The sequence below is a fragment of the Magnolia sinica genome, chromosome 15 (assembly GCF_029962835.1).
Source record: "Magnolia sinica isolate HGM2019 chromosome 15, MsV1, whole genome shotgun sequence".
Taxonomy (NCBI): domain Eukaryota; kingdom Viridiplantae; phylum Streptophyta; class Magnoliopsida; order Magnoliales; family Magnoliaceae; genus Magnolia; species Magnolia sinica.
In genome coordinates, this window is record NC_080587.1 from 49,696,858 (window position 1) to 49,712,890 (window position 16,033).

The window sequence follows — 16,033 nt, forward strand, 5'->3', positions numbered from 1 at the left end:
AAGCTTGTGAGTGTTATCAGAAATTACGAGCATTGTCCCGTCGAAACATGATGCCTTTGAGCCCTATTCTAATCATTGAAGCATTTGATTGCTGGGGCATTGATCTCTCTCTCTCTCTCTCTCTCTCTCTCTCTCTCTCTCTCTCTCTCGATATGGGTTTTGGGTCCTTGGAGAGAAAGGAAGTTTTTCCTTCATATGAGGCATGTGATGCTTGGAGCTTTGAACAATCTATCTTTTAAGAACTTGCATTTCCTCATTTTGACTAATTGGGCATTTGAGTTTCTTTGGGAGAGGAGATGTTCTTCTAGCAAGATTCAGACAGCTGCATATTGTTTTAAATAAGCATCGTATATTACATACAAGAAAACACTGTTTGCTTAGATTGTAGATGGAATTTGATGTATGTTCTATCTATTCTTTAAAATTTGTAGTATACTTGCATTATCACTTTCCTTGCTGGTGAAATGTACCTTTTCTGTTATTAATGAATAGCTACCAATTTGTAATTTGTGCAAGCTTGCCAATTTCCTTATTTGGAAGTTCTTTGCTCAACTAGATATGAGTTCTAGGCCAGTTCTTCACATTTTCACTGATGGCCACAACAAAACTGGTGAATTATAGTTTTCCTAGTTGCATCATGTAATTTGTACAGTTCAACAGAATGATCTAAACTGTTCATTGAGTTTAGAACACATTTCAAGGGGTACCTTGTAAAAATAAGACTGATTGGATGATACTAATCCACCTAGATTCAATTTTTTCAGCTTATGAAGGCCTCTCTAAACCAGCCTTTTGCATTGCAGATATTGTCTATTTGTTTCAAAATATCTTTTTAAATAGTAGTTTCTCTTATTCTCATCTCCATTTCCTTCTGCTCTTGATTGGCAGCCATGTCTTTTCAAATTGTAAGATTCTTCCGATCCTTAATTTGCTAGATATTTCCTTGTTGAGAAATTGTGATTCTTTTATATCTAACTTGTTTTAGTATCTGTATTAGTTTTTTTTGTACCTTATTTGTTTGGACAACTCATGCATCCTTTCACAGAAAAATTGTGCAACATTATAAGGATTTTCCTTTTCTCAGGGGCTATGGGTACATCTCACTTGAGAATCTATTATTTTTTACCAGGACTTATCTGGTAAGCCAGACCAGATTTGTTCCTTCGTCTTTGTAATTGATTTCTCACTAGCATGTTACTTTTGTCATCATGTTATTTTATTTTAAGCTGACTTTGCTATCAAATTTTTTGCATTGTTAATTTATTACTAATTTTATGCAAACTCAAAATGAAGGCTTCTTTTCAAAGGTTATTATTCAAACTTGAAGGGAAGCAAGCCATGTGGGAATACCCATTTGCTGTTGCAGGCATCAATGTTTCATTTATGCTTATTCAAAGGAGAGTTGCATCAAGTAAGAGAGAATCACAATCTCCAACTAGCATAGGTGCAGACCTTAAAGGTGCATACCTTAAAGGCTGAAATAGATAGATACACCGAATATACTGGAAAATCCTCTATAGAGTTGGAAAAGTTTGACTGCAAAAACAAATTTACTTTGAGGTATGTTGCTATCTTTTCCTAAATTTTTATCTAGTTCAAGATCCGAAAAATATGGCATGTGATTTTGATCTTCTTTTACAAGATAGATGCTCCTCTTAGAAAGAAGAAATAAGAAAACTACAACATCAACTAGCACTTACAAACCAGAAATTGCAGTTTCCTTTATTATGCTGTGTAGCTTTTTTGTAGATTGTACAAATCCTTCATGACTTTAAAATTAGCTATGTTAAGTATCAAAAGATTATTTATTTATTTATTTTTTTGAGATGTATATTTGCACAAATCCTTCATGGTTTTTTTTACTTTCTAGAAAAGCCATTTTTCTATGAGGAATAAGGAATGATCACCTACAACTAGTTGCATGTGAATGGAAAAATCTATCTATAGATACTTTGGGGTTTTCATTTTCCAATTACTTTTGGTCATCCTTCAATGATTTTGCTTTCCAAAGTGTTCTTTTTGTTCTTGAATTTAAAAGATTATGGAGGCTTTGATTGCAAGTAAGGATGTCATCAAAGCCCCGGCCTGATCATTCTGGAGAAAGTATTAGGTCATAAGATGTGGATAAAGTGAGGAAGACATTTTATACAAATGTTCCTGATGAATACATTCAAGTTGTTGAAGATCTGGTTGTCCCAAGGACTGAATTTGGTAATGCATCAAAGAAAGAGCATTACCATGTGAAGGTATTATTTTAGCCTCTCTGGTTACTTTGTTACTAGTTTCCATTGAATGGAGGACGTTATAATGCTTAAATTTTATTTTTATTTTTTTTGATTATTTTGTTATTTAATGTAGGTGCTTGACAAACATGGAGTGACTATTTCATGCAAATGTTCTGTAACAAAAGATGGTGGAAAACTTGAGCTTCTTAAGGAAAGTATTACGCCTTCCTCTAATTAATATTCGTAACTATATACTATTAGTAAAATGCGCGTGCATTGCATTTAGAAAATAATTCAAAGTATGCAAAAGAACAATAAAATGCATGTGCTCCTTTTTCTACTAGTTTTCAGGCTATCTTTTTAAGTGGTGGATGTATGGCATAGCCAATTTGGCACGTGCGAGTGAGATTTAGAGCCATTCATCAGGTGGGAGATGCCACAAACATGACCTGGGCTAAAAATAAGGTCGTCCATCAAATGGGTTGTACTTTTACAAGAAAAGTGGTCTATTGAAGAAAAGATATAATCTAAATTTAATGCATGCATATTGCCAACCGAATGGATAAACCATATTTATTTTTAGTATAGGGCATTTTTACAGTGGACCTAACCAAATGAGTTGCTCAAATCTTTTTTTGAGTATGCCATGCTGGCATGTTTGCCTTGGATTGCCTCTTCACATGATTCGGCTAGACATTGCTTTATTTTGTTTGGTTTTTGTATTATAGGCTCAACAATTGGGTTTGGTTTTCGCAATAAACATGGCAAACTATCTTAACCTCAGAATCTCTCTAGATTGAGTTCATTATGTCTCCCTTACCATTCGTAGCCCTGCATGGTCTAGAATGAGCTCCCCTCGGGTCAGGAGTGTATCAAGCATATCCAAAAACTAGGTGAGTCAACTAACAACAGTCCCTCATATGTATGTTCAATTGTCACAATTTTTTTTCACACTGTTTTGATAGTTGATTGTTGTTCTTTCAATGTATTCACATGTTTTTGTTCTTATTTTTTTACTTGTTGCTTGTTAGTTAGGTACATAAAAGGCCATAACATTGTGGAGCTCTTTATCTACTTGACGAACTTTCATTGAATTATGCCTTTTTATTTTGAAGTCTTTCATTGCAGATTTTAGTTTTTACTGTCAGGTTTGCAAGTCATATAAATAATGTTTCAAATTACATCATGGTTGTTTTTACCATCTTTTGCTTCTTAAATGAATATGGCTTAAATATATTTGTTTCTTTTTATTTATTTATTTATTTTATTTTATTTTTTACAGCAGGTTTTTGGTTTAAAATCATTTTGAAATAAGAAAAAAATACCGTTCCCAAATATGACCATTGGCACTAAAACAGTTTAAAACATTCCTAAAATTCCATCTCTAAAATTTGAAATGGTACCCAAAACGGTTCTGAACCGTTCATGATCTTTTGCGATGCATCATTTAGGAACGGTTTAAAACTGTTCCTAAATGACGATTTTGGTGTAGTGTTGCCAAGATTTCTTCTGCCATTATCAACATATCATGAGCCTTGTTTCCTACATCGACATCATATCATCTCATATGCCATTATTAGAGAATCATAGCACCACCATACATGCTGTGGCCAAATAGACCAAAGCAAGAAAAGAAAAAAAAGGAAGAGAGACTAATACTCTGCCCCATTGTAATGTTAATAAGCAGGCACTAAAAAATTACTTACAAATTGCATATGGGTTAGAGAAGTTTTACAATGGGGCCCACCTGAAAAATCGGACCAGATCTAAAAGTAGTGTTCGCTTCTCAGGAATTTAGATAGAAAATCTTGCTTTGTTATAGTTCAAATTGGTATCATGAAATTTCATGATTACTCAGCCTGATGTGCTGCAATTAAACACTTCATAAAGCTATCTTAAAAGTAATTACCAAATACTGATTTTTCACCAAAAAAATTTTCACGCAATCACCATTGACCCTTCTGGTCTACCCAACTTGACAACTCTTAAATTGAGGTTTCGACCTATGGTTAGAGATCTTGGCCTCAAAACCAGACTGTTTAGCTCGGACAGGTGACAACTTGTAAAAAAAATGTGGACAACTAGAGAAAGAAGCTTCAACCATCTGTTGAAATAGCCTTGTTGTATGTTTGAGTCCAAAAGATCAATAAACAAATCCTACCAAATAGAAAGCTTGGGTCTTGTACACATAACATTTTGACACATGTTCGCTCCTTAAAAGATCAATTAACAAATCCTCCTAAAGAATCTTGTAACCCTCCAATAACTTCTTCTCCTTGCAGAACCCCTGAATCGGACAACCGATAGTCTCAAGATCGCCTACAGCACCAGACTCCATCATCTTACGATACAATTCCCACACTAGATTAGTTTGTCTAGCCAGGAGAGAAGCTAGCAAGACCACATTCCAGACCATAGGATTCAGTAGAGATTGAACCTTCTTCAATTCAGAAAACATGTATGAGGCCTCTTCAATCTTCTCCTCTTCATAGAGACAATTTATGTACGTTTCTAAGGAAGCAAGCTCGGCTTGGCATTTTGTCGAACACAAGAGGGTCGCAGCATTCGGGACCTTGATGGTTAGAAGAAAAAAGGAATTTGAGAGAAATCAATGAAATGGCTCCAACCATTAAAAAGCTTAAGAGATTTCTGCAATGAAATTCCAAACAAACCTCAATATATTACCTCCAAGTTGACTCGCTAATCAAGTGGAGAATAAAAACCCAAACCATCAAACTTTTGCAAAACTAATTAGTATAAGATAGATGATAGATTTCTAGTCCATTACGAAATAGAAACAATGAACCACTAATTGCAGTTTTGGAGGTTGAGGCAGTTGCTAGAGAGGGTAGAGACGGGGTAGGGGATTTTAGGGCATTAGGGTTTGGGGGAGGTTGTTACTAGATTTGGATTTTGGGAAGAAACCTTATGTGATTTGGAGAACAAACCCTCTGTTTCACTATTTCACTAGCGGATTTTCACGATACGTGTGATGGTTGCATAGCTATAGGGAAGATGGTTGTAAGGCCAGAGAGAGAGAGAGAGAGAGAGAGAGAGAGAGAGAGAGAGAGATGGGATGTTGTAAGTGCCATAGTTTATAGCCCTTTGTTTTGTCAAATTTGCGGTGCCAAAGACACTGTTATGAAGCTTGCATCTGTGAAGAACAATGCTCTACTCAAGATCAACTTAGGTTAATAAGCACCATTCACAAGTCAAGAATCTCAAGAAGCTTTCAAGTTCAATCTCAAGATCTCAAAAAACTCTCAAGTTTAAGTGACAGCAAGACTTCAAGCTCCATTACTTTCAAAGGTTACTCGTCTCTAAAGTTTCAATGTCCTTATTTCACTCTTGAGGTATGACTGACCTTAGGTTGACCTTTAGAGTAGGCCATTTTGGATACATAATTCATATGTTTTATATAAGTGAGTTTGGTCTGTTCTAAGACTAGTCTTGGACTTTGTTCGACTAGTCCTAACACTGCTTCAACCTGTCTAAACATTTCCTGGATTAGTCGTAAGTTTTTTACAAAAATCGAAAATTTTCTATTAGGCTTCGACTAGTCCTGGGGACTGTTCGACCAGTCGTAGGAACAGTGTCGACTGCATCTTCGACCAGTCATAGACCTGCGACTCAAAGAACAACGTTGAAATTCGGCCTCCTAGACCAGTCGAAGGGATCCTACGACCAGTCAAAGGAGACCTACGACCAGTCGAAGGAAACCTATGACCAGTCGTGAAACTGCCAAATCTTATCGCGTCCGAATTTTCAAATATCTGTTGGTTCTACGACCAGTCGTAGAGGTCCTTAGACCAGTCGAAGACGTGATTTGCTTATCTATAAATAGAGCACGAATCTCAAAATAAAATAAGTAATTCAAGTTAATTTAATTCGGTCTTCTGAGAGATAAGTTGGTGCTCCATTTAAGCTAAGTGTGCATATTTAATATTCTCTTTATTTAGCTTTTTTAATTGATTTTGTTTCTTGTATTCCAATCTAATCTGAAAAAAGGAATTGTTGTTTTCCTTTTTCTGGAATCAAAATCAATTAGAGCTAGCCCTTTTGTTTTAATTTAAAATATATTAGAACCTAGAACCATTATAAAGTGAGTATTGGACATTGAACTTTGACATTCAAATTTCTACTCCGACTTGGTTCTTCTGGGCTGCTACAACGAAGGAGAAAATCAGGTATTTTACAATTTGTGTAATTTACATTGTTTGGTTTTATTTGAGGTTAAGCTAGAAAAATCTCAAAGTTGTTGGTTATCTGAGGAGAGCCAGAAAACTCAGAAGTGAGGGTTTTTGAATTGTGTAAGCCCTTTGAAAAAGACACAATTGTGAAGATTTTGGGTGAACTTATGAAAACATATTTGATAGTGATCACTAATATCCCCTGTGTGAGGATATTAGGAGCGGAGTAGCATTCTGTGTGGCTGTTGTTTAACAGTTGGTGAACACACAGGTGAACCACTATAATTCTTTGTGTTGTGGATGTGTGATTTATATTTCCTATCTTTTATCATTCAGAATTGTGGATGTGAATGTTGTAAATTTTACATTTCAAGCACAGTGGGGAATGTTGTAATAATTTAGATTTACATTTCAGCATTATATTTTTGCTATCTCTTTATTACGTTGAGCTTCAGTTTCTCTATTTGTTCTAGAAATAAGATTGTCCTACCATAAACTTTGGTTTTTGGTGTAAGGTTGTCCTTAGAACAATTATTGTTTCTATTTCTCTATTTTAGGTTGCCTTCCATTTTTATACTGTGATTGGTGTATAGTGCTATCTATTCTTTATTTCATATTCCACTGTATTTAAATTTAATTTGGCATAGTCCTATTTACCCCCTCTCTAGGACATATAGCTTGGCCATTTCAAGTGGTATCAGAGCCTAATAACTCGCTCTTATTGCTTTTTATTTGGATTTAATTCTTGAGCTAACGATCTAAGCTATATATAAGATGTCAAATTTTGATAGCCTATCAATCATTAGGCCTCCACCCTTTGATGGCTCCAACTATCCCTATTGGAAAGCTAGGATGAGGATCTTCCTCAAATCCATGGATGAAAGTGTGTGGCTATCCACAGTGAATGAATGGACCCCTCCTACCACTGAAGTAACCGGGATTGATGGTTCAAAATCTATGAAAATTACACCGTATTTCTCTTGGACCACACTTCAAAAAACAGAGAGTAGTGCAAATGCTAAAGCACTAAATGCAATTACTTGTGCACTATCACCGGATGAATTCAAAAGAATTATATCTTGTGATTCTGCAAAACATGCTTGGGATATATTGGAAATGACACACGAGGGTACTTCAATTGTCAAGAAATCTAAGATACAAATCCTCACAACTAAATTTGAGGAAATACGTATGGAAGAAAATGAAATGTTCATGGACTTCTATACCAGATTAAATGACATTGTAAACTCTATGTGGGGTCTAGGCGATAAAATTCCTAAAAGCAAGATATGTGCTAAAATACTACGCTCACTTCCTGAATGGTTCAATTCTAAAGTAACCGCAATCCAGGAACTTCATGATACTGACAATATGAGGGTTGAGGAATTAGTTGGCTCATTACAGACTTATGAGTTAACCTTTAACGCTCCAAAAGGGAAATCTATTTCTTTAAAAACTTCTAAAAATAGTTTTCATGAAAATGATTTAAACTTTGATTTAGAAAACTCTAAGGATGGTATGACTCTTTTGGCAAAGAGGTTTTATAAAAATTTTAAAAGTAAAAAGAGGGTTGATTTTCAAAAAGCATTTGATAAAAAGAAACCTAAACCTAAAACTAGAAAATCTTTAAAAGACAGTCAATGTTACAACTGCCATGAGTATGGGCATTTGGCTAACAAATGTCCTAATAAGGGCAAGTCAAAAAAGAAAAGTATGATGGCTACTTGGGATGAGTCCTCTGATTTTGAAGTCTCTTCTGAATTAGAAGATTCTGAAACTGAGCCAGGGTGTGATGTTAAGGCCCTTATGACTCTAGCCAAATTCACTTTTTCAGACAATGATGACTCGATTAATGAAGAAAATCTGAATAGTGAATATGAAAATGAAGATGATCTTCAAGATGCTTACAATGCCTCATACAAGGAAAGTTGTAAAATTACTGTGAAATTGAAACTTCAAAAAGAGAAATTTTCTAAACTCAAAGAAATTTATGAATATCTTATTTTAGAAAAGTCCCATATTTTAGACTATTTTGAAAAGACAAAATGCAATTTAGATTTTCAAACCTCCCAGTTTGAAAATCTTAAATCTGAAAACGAACAACTAAAACATGAAGTCTCTTCTCTCTTGAGTTTAAAGGAAACCTGGAAATATACCCAAGGTGATCCTAAATTAGAAAAACTTTTATCTAGATTGAGAAAATGTGACGATCGATCCAGTCTGGGCTATGACAAGAGTGTTCCTCGTAAACCGAAGAATACTTCTCCCACGTTTGTAAAGGGAGAGATCTTAAACTCAAAAGGGAAAGTCAAATGTTTTCTAAAAACTTTAAATCTTTTCAAAAACCTAATAGACATATCAACTATAAAAAGCAAAACCAAAGTCCTTTAGTAGAAAAGATAGTTGATTTACTTAAGGAGCTTCTAAAGTCTAACTCACTAGGTCATACTTATAACTCTTACAATCGAAAGAAGACCTACTATCTTCCTAAATCCAAAATGGTTATGAAATGGGTTCCAAAGGTCACTTGCTTGGTTGCCCACACCGCTTTCAAAGCAACAAGTCATTCTAAGTGGTACCTAGATAATGGATGCTCCAGGCATATGACAGGCGACAAGGCTTTATTCACCGATCTCAAAGACATGATGACGGTTCAGTCACATTTGGAGATGGCAGCAACTGCAAGATTATAGGCCGAGGTACGGTTCAACTCTATAACCTTCCTTTGATTAAAAATGTGTTGTGTGTTAAAGGACTGAAACGTAATCTTCTAAGCATATCTCAGATTTGTGATAATAACCATAGTGTACGGTTTTCTAATCAAAGCTGTGAGATTCTAAACAACAAGGGTTCAGTAATACTAACTGGACGTAGAACGTCTGAAAACTGCTATATTGTTAGCGAATCCAGCTCATCTAATCAATCATGTTACATGGTCCAAACAGACGAGACTGATTTGTGGCACAAACGTCTTGGACATGTACATTACCAAAATTTACATAGATTGAGCAAATGGGAACTTATAAGAGGTCTACCCAAACTACAAAAATTAGATAAAATATGTGGTGAATGCCAGATTGGCAAACAAACAAGGAACTCACACAAAAAGGTGAATTCCAATACCACATCAAGACCACTCGAGCTTCTCCATATGGATCTAGTAGGACCTACCAGGACGGAAATTCGAGGTGGCAAAAGATATATTTTGGTAATAGCGGATGACTTTACCAGATATCCATGGGTTGTCTTCTTAAGGGACAAATTAAAAATCCTTGAAGAAGTAAAAAAATTTCTCAAAAGGATTCAAACTGAAAAAGGTTCTCAAGTCAATAAGATTCGTAGTGATCATAGATCTAAATTTGAGAATAACGGTTTTGAGAAGTTCTATAACGACCACGGAATATTACATGAATTCTCAACGCCCAAAACTCCACAACAAAATGGTATAGTTGAAAGAAAAAATAGAGTGCTTCAAGAAATGGCTAATGTCATGTTGAATAGTATGAAGCTATCTAAGAATCTTTGGGCTGAAGCAGTCAATACAGCTTGTTATATTATTAACCGGGTTTACACTAGTAAAGGTAATAATAAAACGGCTTACGAAATGTGGTTCGATAAAAAGTCTACTGTCAAATACTTTCAAGTTTTTGGTAGCAAGTGCTATATTTTACGAGATCGTGAACATCTGGGAAAGTTTGATATGAAGAGTGATGAATGGATCTTTTTAGGATACTCTTTAAACAGTCGAGCTTATAGGGTTCTGAACAAAAGGACCGGTGTGATTCAAGAATCCAATAATGCGGTCATTGATGATCACTTAAACATACCAGTCTCAAATTCAAATAATGATGAAGTACTAGTAATTACTAAATCTGATATTTCATCTAATCAGACTGATTCTGAACTGAGGATTATTAAAGATCATCCAACCACACAGATTCTTGGAAACCCTCTCACTGGTGTTCATACCCGTAGACAACTTGAGGATATATGCAATTACATATGTTTTACATCTTAGATAGAACCATCTAATGTAAAAGAAGCTCTTGCCGATGAAAACTGGATTGTTGCGATACAAGAAGAACTTAACCAATTTGTGAGAAATGATGTTTGGTATCTCGTACCTAAACTTAAAGATAAACACATCATTGGAACCAAATGGATTTTTACAAATTAGTCTGACGAACTTGGGAATATAATTAGAAACAAAGCTAGACTAGTGGTACAAGGTTACACTCAAATTGAAGGTATTGACTATGATGAAACCTTTGCATCAGTAGCATGTCTTGAATTAATCAGACTCTTTATATCCATTACGTGTTTTAGAAAGTTTAAGATTTACCAAATGGATGTGAAAAGTGTATTTTTAAATAGCGATCTGCATAAGGAAGTTTATGTTGAACAACCAATGGGTTTTGAAGACCCCAAAAATACTGATCATGTGTATCGTCTTAAAAAGGCACTTTACGGTTTAAAACAAACTCCTAGGGTATGGTACGAGAAACTAACAAAGTTTCTATTAAACCATAATTTTCAAATGGGATGTGTTGATAAAACTCTGTTTATTAAAAAACATAAAGATCACATCTTATTAGTACAAATCTATGTTGATGATATCATTTATGGATCTACCTATACTGATATGACTATTGAGTTTGCAGATTTGATGAAATCTCAGTTTGAAATGAGCTTAGTTGGGGAATTGAATTATTTCCTCGGCTTGCAAGTAAAACAAAAACCTGATGGAATGTTCATTTCTCAATCTAAATATGTTATGAACTTGATTAAGAGATTTGGATTTGAGAATGGTAGGAACTTTGATACTCCTATGAGTACAACCTTGAAACTTTCAAAAGATTTTGCAGGTAAAAATGTGGATCCGAAATTATATCGGAGTATGATCAGTAGTCTATTGTATTTAACTGTTAGTGGACCAGATATCGCTCTAAGTGCTAGATATCAGTCTGAACCTAAAGAGTCGCACTTGACTGCTGTCAAGCGGATTATACGATATGTCGCAAGTACTGTTAATCTCGGTCTCTGGTATCCACATGAGACTAGTGTTCAATTAGCTGGGTACTCGGATGCTGACTGGGCTGGTAATCTTGATGATTGAAAATCAACTAGTGGTGGTTGTTTTTATATCGAAAACTGTTTAGTTTATTGGTTTAGCAAGAAACAAAGTTCTATATCACTTTCAATAGCTGAAGCTACAACAGCTGAAGCTGAATACGCTTGTTTGGATGAAACGTATGCTAAGTGATTATGGAATTAAACAGGATTCTATGTTATTATATTGTGATAATTCCAGTGCCATAAATATTTCAAAAAATTTAATTCAGCATTCTCGCACTAAGCACATTGACATTAAATTTCATTATATTCGAGAATTAGTAGAAGAAAAGTTATATCCTTGGAATATATTCCTACCGAGAATCAATGTGCTGATATTTTCACTAAACCGCTCGACAAAAGCAGGTTTAACAAAATGAAATTTGATCTCAGCATGTGCATTTTAAAATGATTAATTATGCCTATTTGTATCATAGTGTATATATTTGCTAGTTTAGTTTTCAAATCTTGAAAAATATGCAAAAATTAGATTTTTTGGCCTGTACTCGACCAGTCATGAGTATCCACGACCAGTCGTGCTACGACCGGTCGTGTATACCCATGACCAGTTGTGAATTGTGTGGATTCACTTAAAATTTGGGGGAAATCATCTTCTTCTTCATTTCAACTTCACTCTCCAATGAGCCGACACACGACTAGTTGAACCCATCTTCCAAAATCTTCAAGGTTAGTGCTCCATTTGCATTTTGCTTGTAGATTTGTGTCTAGATTACTTCTATTTCTCTCTTGGAGTTATCTATTTCGAATTTAGTTGAGATTTGGGGTTTTTCTCTTGAAAAATCTGATTTGAGAAAACTCTTTTCTCAATCCTTTGCAACTCTCTATATTCTTGAAATCTTTGTTGCATATGGCTTCTAAAGGAAGAAAATCAACGTCCTGTGGTCCGTCTTCCTCTTCCAGATCAGCCCCTATCACTAAGCGTCATCTTAGGGCTCATGAGGACGATCCATCTTATGTTCGGGACATAAGATTGCGTAATGTTATTGTTGAGCATCCAGTAGATATTAATCATGTTGCTCCTTTTGATATTTTTCTTATGCTCCAATCTGTAGGTTGAAATAACTTATTGCTTTGGGGTGGGCCAGCATACCGGTCCATTGCCCAATCCATGTTTGCATGCATATGTGCTTTCTCACTGGAAAATTTAACTTTTTCTATCTCCACAAGAGGAGCCATTTGAAGTTGATCGTCATTTGATTTCAGCCCTTATGAATATTCCAGTGAATGATGAGGGTATTCCCATCCATACTTTATCTGATAAACCTTCTGTCACTGAAAAATGTATGCTGACTAAGGACTTATGTAATTTGGATGTACAATGGACGCATAAAGAGAATGCGCTTCCTTTAAAATATCTGTTACCCAAATACAGAGTTCTTCACAAAATCTTTGTGTCTAATTTATATCCTTGGTCGGGTAATAAATTTGAATTGACGTCCTTCATGGTTCGTATTCTTCATTCTTTTGTCAGTGGTGTTAACATTTGTTTACCATCCTTGATTTGTCACTTCATCATTCAGTTTTCCATTTGGATATTTGATGACTGTGTTGGCTATACATATGTCAGTCGACATGGCGGTTGGAGAGGCCCCTATCCATCATCTGATATTTAACAATTCCAATATCAATAAGATGAAGCTGGATTTCCTTCTTGGCCAAGGTGATGGTGTTGGCAGTGCTGAAGCTGAACATAAGGAAGAAGCTGGTGATCTTCCTCCTGATGATATTAACATGGATGATATTTTTGAAGAACTTGAGTCCGATTCTACAAATGATCCAGATTATGAGCCTTCTTCATTTGATGCATGTCTAAGTGTATTGGAAGATAAAGTTGAGAATCTAAATGTTAAGATAGAAAACATGTCTGTTGCCCATGATTTACAGTTCAAATATATACGCAAATATCTTAGGCGCTTGAACAAAGGCATGCATCAATTTGATCCTTCCATTCCTGCTCCTTCATCTGGGTCAGATTAGTATTTTTAAGTTTACTGGTCTGTAATAACTTTATTACTCCTAACTAGTTTTTAAGTTTGTCACTCTCTTTAACTTAGTTCAGTATATGAATTATGTGTGTTGCTTATGCTATGTTCTCATATCTTGAGTAGTTATCTTTCATATTTCTCATTGATTATTTCTCCTCAGCCATCTATTTTGTGCTTCCTTTGTCCTATTGTGATAAAAAGGGGGAGTATGGATATGTTATGGATATGTATGTTGATATGGATGCTGTCATGAGGAGGGAGATTGTATGGTGTTTTATGAGTATGTTACTCAGGGAGAGTATGTGCAGAGGTGTACAGAGGTGGACTGAATATTGATTTACAAGTCTGCAGGATGTCGGTTGATAATAACTGGTGCATGATTCTTTAATCAGATATTCTGTAATTTGTAACATATCTTGAAAGTGTGTTTTGTCACTAATTTGACAAAGGGGGAGATTATAAGTGTCATAGTTTATAGCCCTTTGTGTTATCAAATTTGTGGTGCCAAAGACACTGTTATGAAGCTTGCATTTATGAAGAACAATGCCCTACTCAAGATCAACTTAGGTTGACAAGCACTGTTCACAAGTCAAGAATCTCAAGAAGCTTTTAAGTTCAATCTCAACATCTCAAAAACCTCTCAAGTTTAAACGACAGCAAGACTTCAAGCTCCATTACTTTCAAAGGTCACTCATCTCTAAAGTTTCAATGTCCTTACTTCACTATTGAGGTATGACTGACCTTAGGTTGACCTTTAGAGTAGGCCATTTTCGATACATAATTCATATGTTTTATATAAGTGAGTTTAGTCTGTTCTAAGACTAGTCCTGGACTTTGTTCGACTAGTCCTAGCACTGCTTCAACATGTCTAAACATTTCCTAGATCAGTCGTAAGTTTGTTACAAAAATCTAAATATTCCATTAGGCTTCGACTAGTCTTAGGGACTGTTCGACCAGTCGTAGGAACAGTGTTGACTGCATCTTCGACCAGTAGTAGACCTACGACTCAAAGAACAGCGTTGAAATTCGGCCACCTACGACCAGTCGAAGGGATCCTATGACCAGTCGAAGGAGACCTACGACCAGTCGAAGGAAACCTACGACCAGTCGTGAAACTGTCAAATCTTATTGCGTCCGAATTTTCAAATATCTGTTGGTTCTATGACCAGTTGTAGAGGTCCTTAGACCAGTCGAAGACGTGATTTGCTCACCTATAAATAGAGCACGAATCTCAAAATAAAATAAGAAATTCAAGTTAATTTAATTCAGTCTTCTGAGAGATAAGTCGGTGCTCCATTTAAGCTAAGTGTGCATATTTAATATTCTCTTTCTTTAACATTGTTAATTGATTTTGTTTCTTGTATTCCAATCTAATCTGAAAAGAATTGTTGTTTTCCTTTTTCTGGAATCAAAATCAATTAGAGCTAGCCCTTTTGTTTTAATTTAAAATCTATTAGAACCTATAACCATTATAAAGTGAGTATTGGACATGAAACTTTCACATTCAAATTTCTACTCTGACTTGGTTCTTCTGGGCTGCTACAACGAAGGAGAAAATTAGGTATTTTACAATTTATGTAATTTGCATTGTTTGGTTTTATTTGAGGTTAAGCCAGAAAAATCTCAAAGTTGTTGGTTATCTGAGGAGAGCCAGAAAACTCAGAAGTGAGGGTTTTTGAATTGGGTAAGCCATTTGAAAAAGACACAATTGTGAAGGTTTTGGGTGAACCTGTGAAACCCTATTTGATAGTGATCGCTAAGATCCCCTGTGTGAGGATATTAGGAGTGGAGTAGCATTCTGTGTGGCTGTTGTTTAACAGTTGGTGAACACATAGGCGAACCACTATAATTCTTTATGTTGTGGATGCGTGATTTATATTTCCTATCTTTTATCATTCAGAATTGTGGAATGTATGTGTAGATGAGAATGTTGTAAATTTTACATTTCAAGCTCAGGGGGGAATTGTAACGCTCTGAAATTCGGGGGTCAAGCATAACTCAGCTCCCGAGTTCCAAAACATCACTTATGCAACATATGCAATGATGGATGTATGTTGTCTGTAATAGTGCATAAAACATGGAGTAGATTAAGCCAAACTACAAACATAGTCCAGGGATAGGTGAAAGACGTAAGCGGAAGACTGAAGGAATATATGTGTATATGTATAAGTCCTTGAGATATGTATGCTCTGCCAGGTTATAATTACAAGTGTTTGTCTCAAAATATAAGTATCAAAATGACATAAACCATTTCAAAATAAACCCTGAATCCCTGTAAATCAGGACATGGCTCACATGAACCCGCCTGAGAACTGCATAGAGGAGAACGTCTCCTCATCATCCTCATACTCCTGCTCTACCTCGGGGGTCGCATCATCATCTGCATCTAAGACAGAGTCTGGTTGGTATCGAAATAACGTCCGAGAACATGGGAGTGAGTGATCAACTCAGTGGAACTATACAGTAAAAGTTAACATATTATCAATTCAATCAAGCAGTA

At 35.5% G+C, this 16,033-nt stretch overlaps 1 long non-coding RNA gene across 1 annotated transcript; it reads left to right on the plus strand.

The window, feature by feature from the left end:
- The first annotated feature begins 1,042 nt into the window (after window positions 1-1,042).
- On the plus strand, window positions 1,043-2,454 carry LOC131227382 (uncharacterized). Its single transcript, XR_009162235.1, has 3 exons — window positions 1,043-1,560; window positions 2,066-2,246; window positions 2,359-2,454. It is a non-coding gene; the product is annotated as an uncharacterized LOC131227382 (long non-coding RNA).
- The last annotated feature ends 13,579 nt before the right edge of the window (window positions 2,455-16,033 follow it).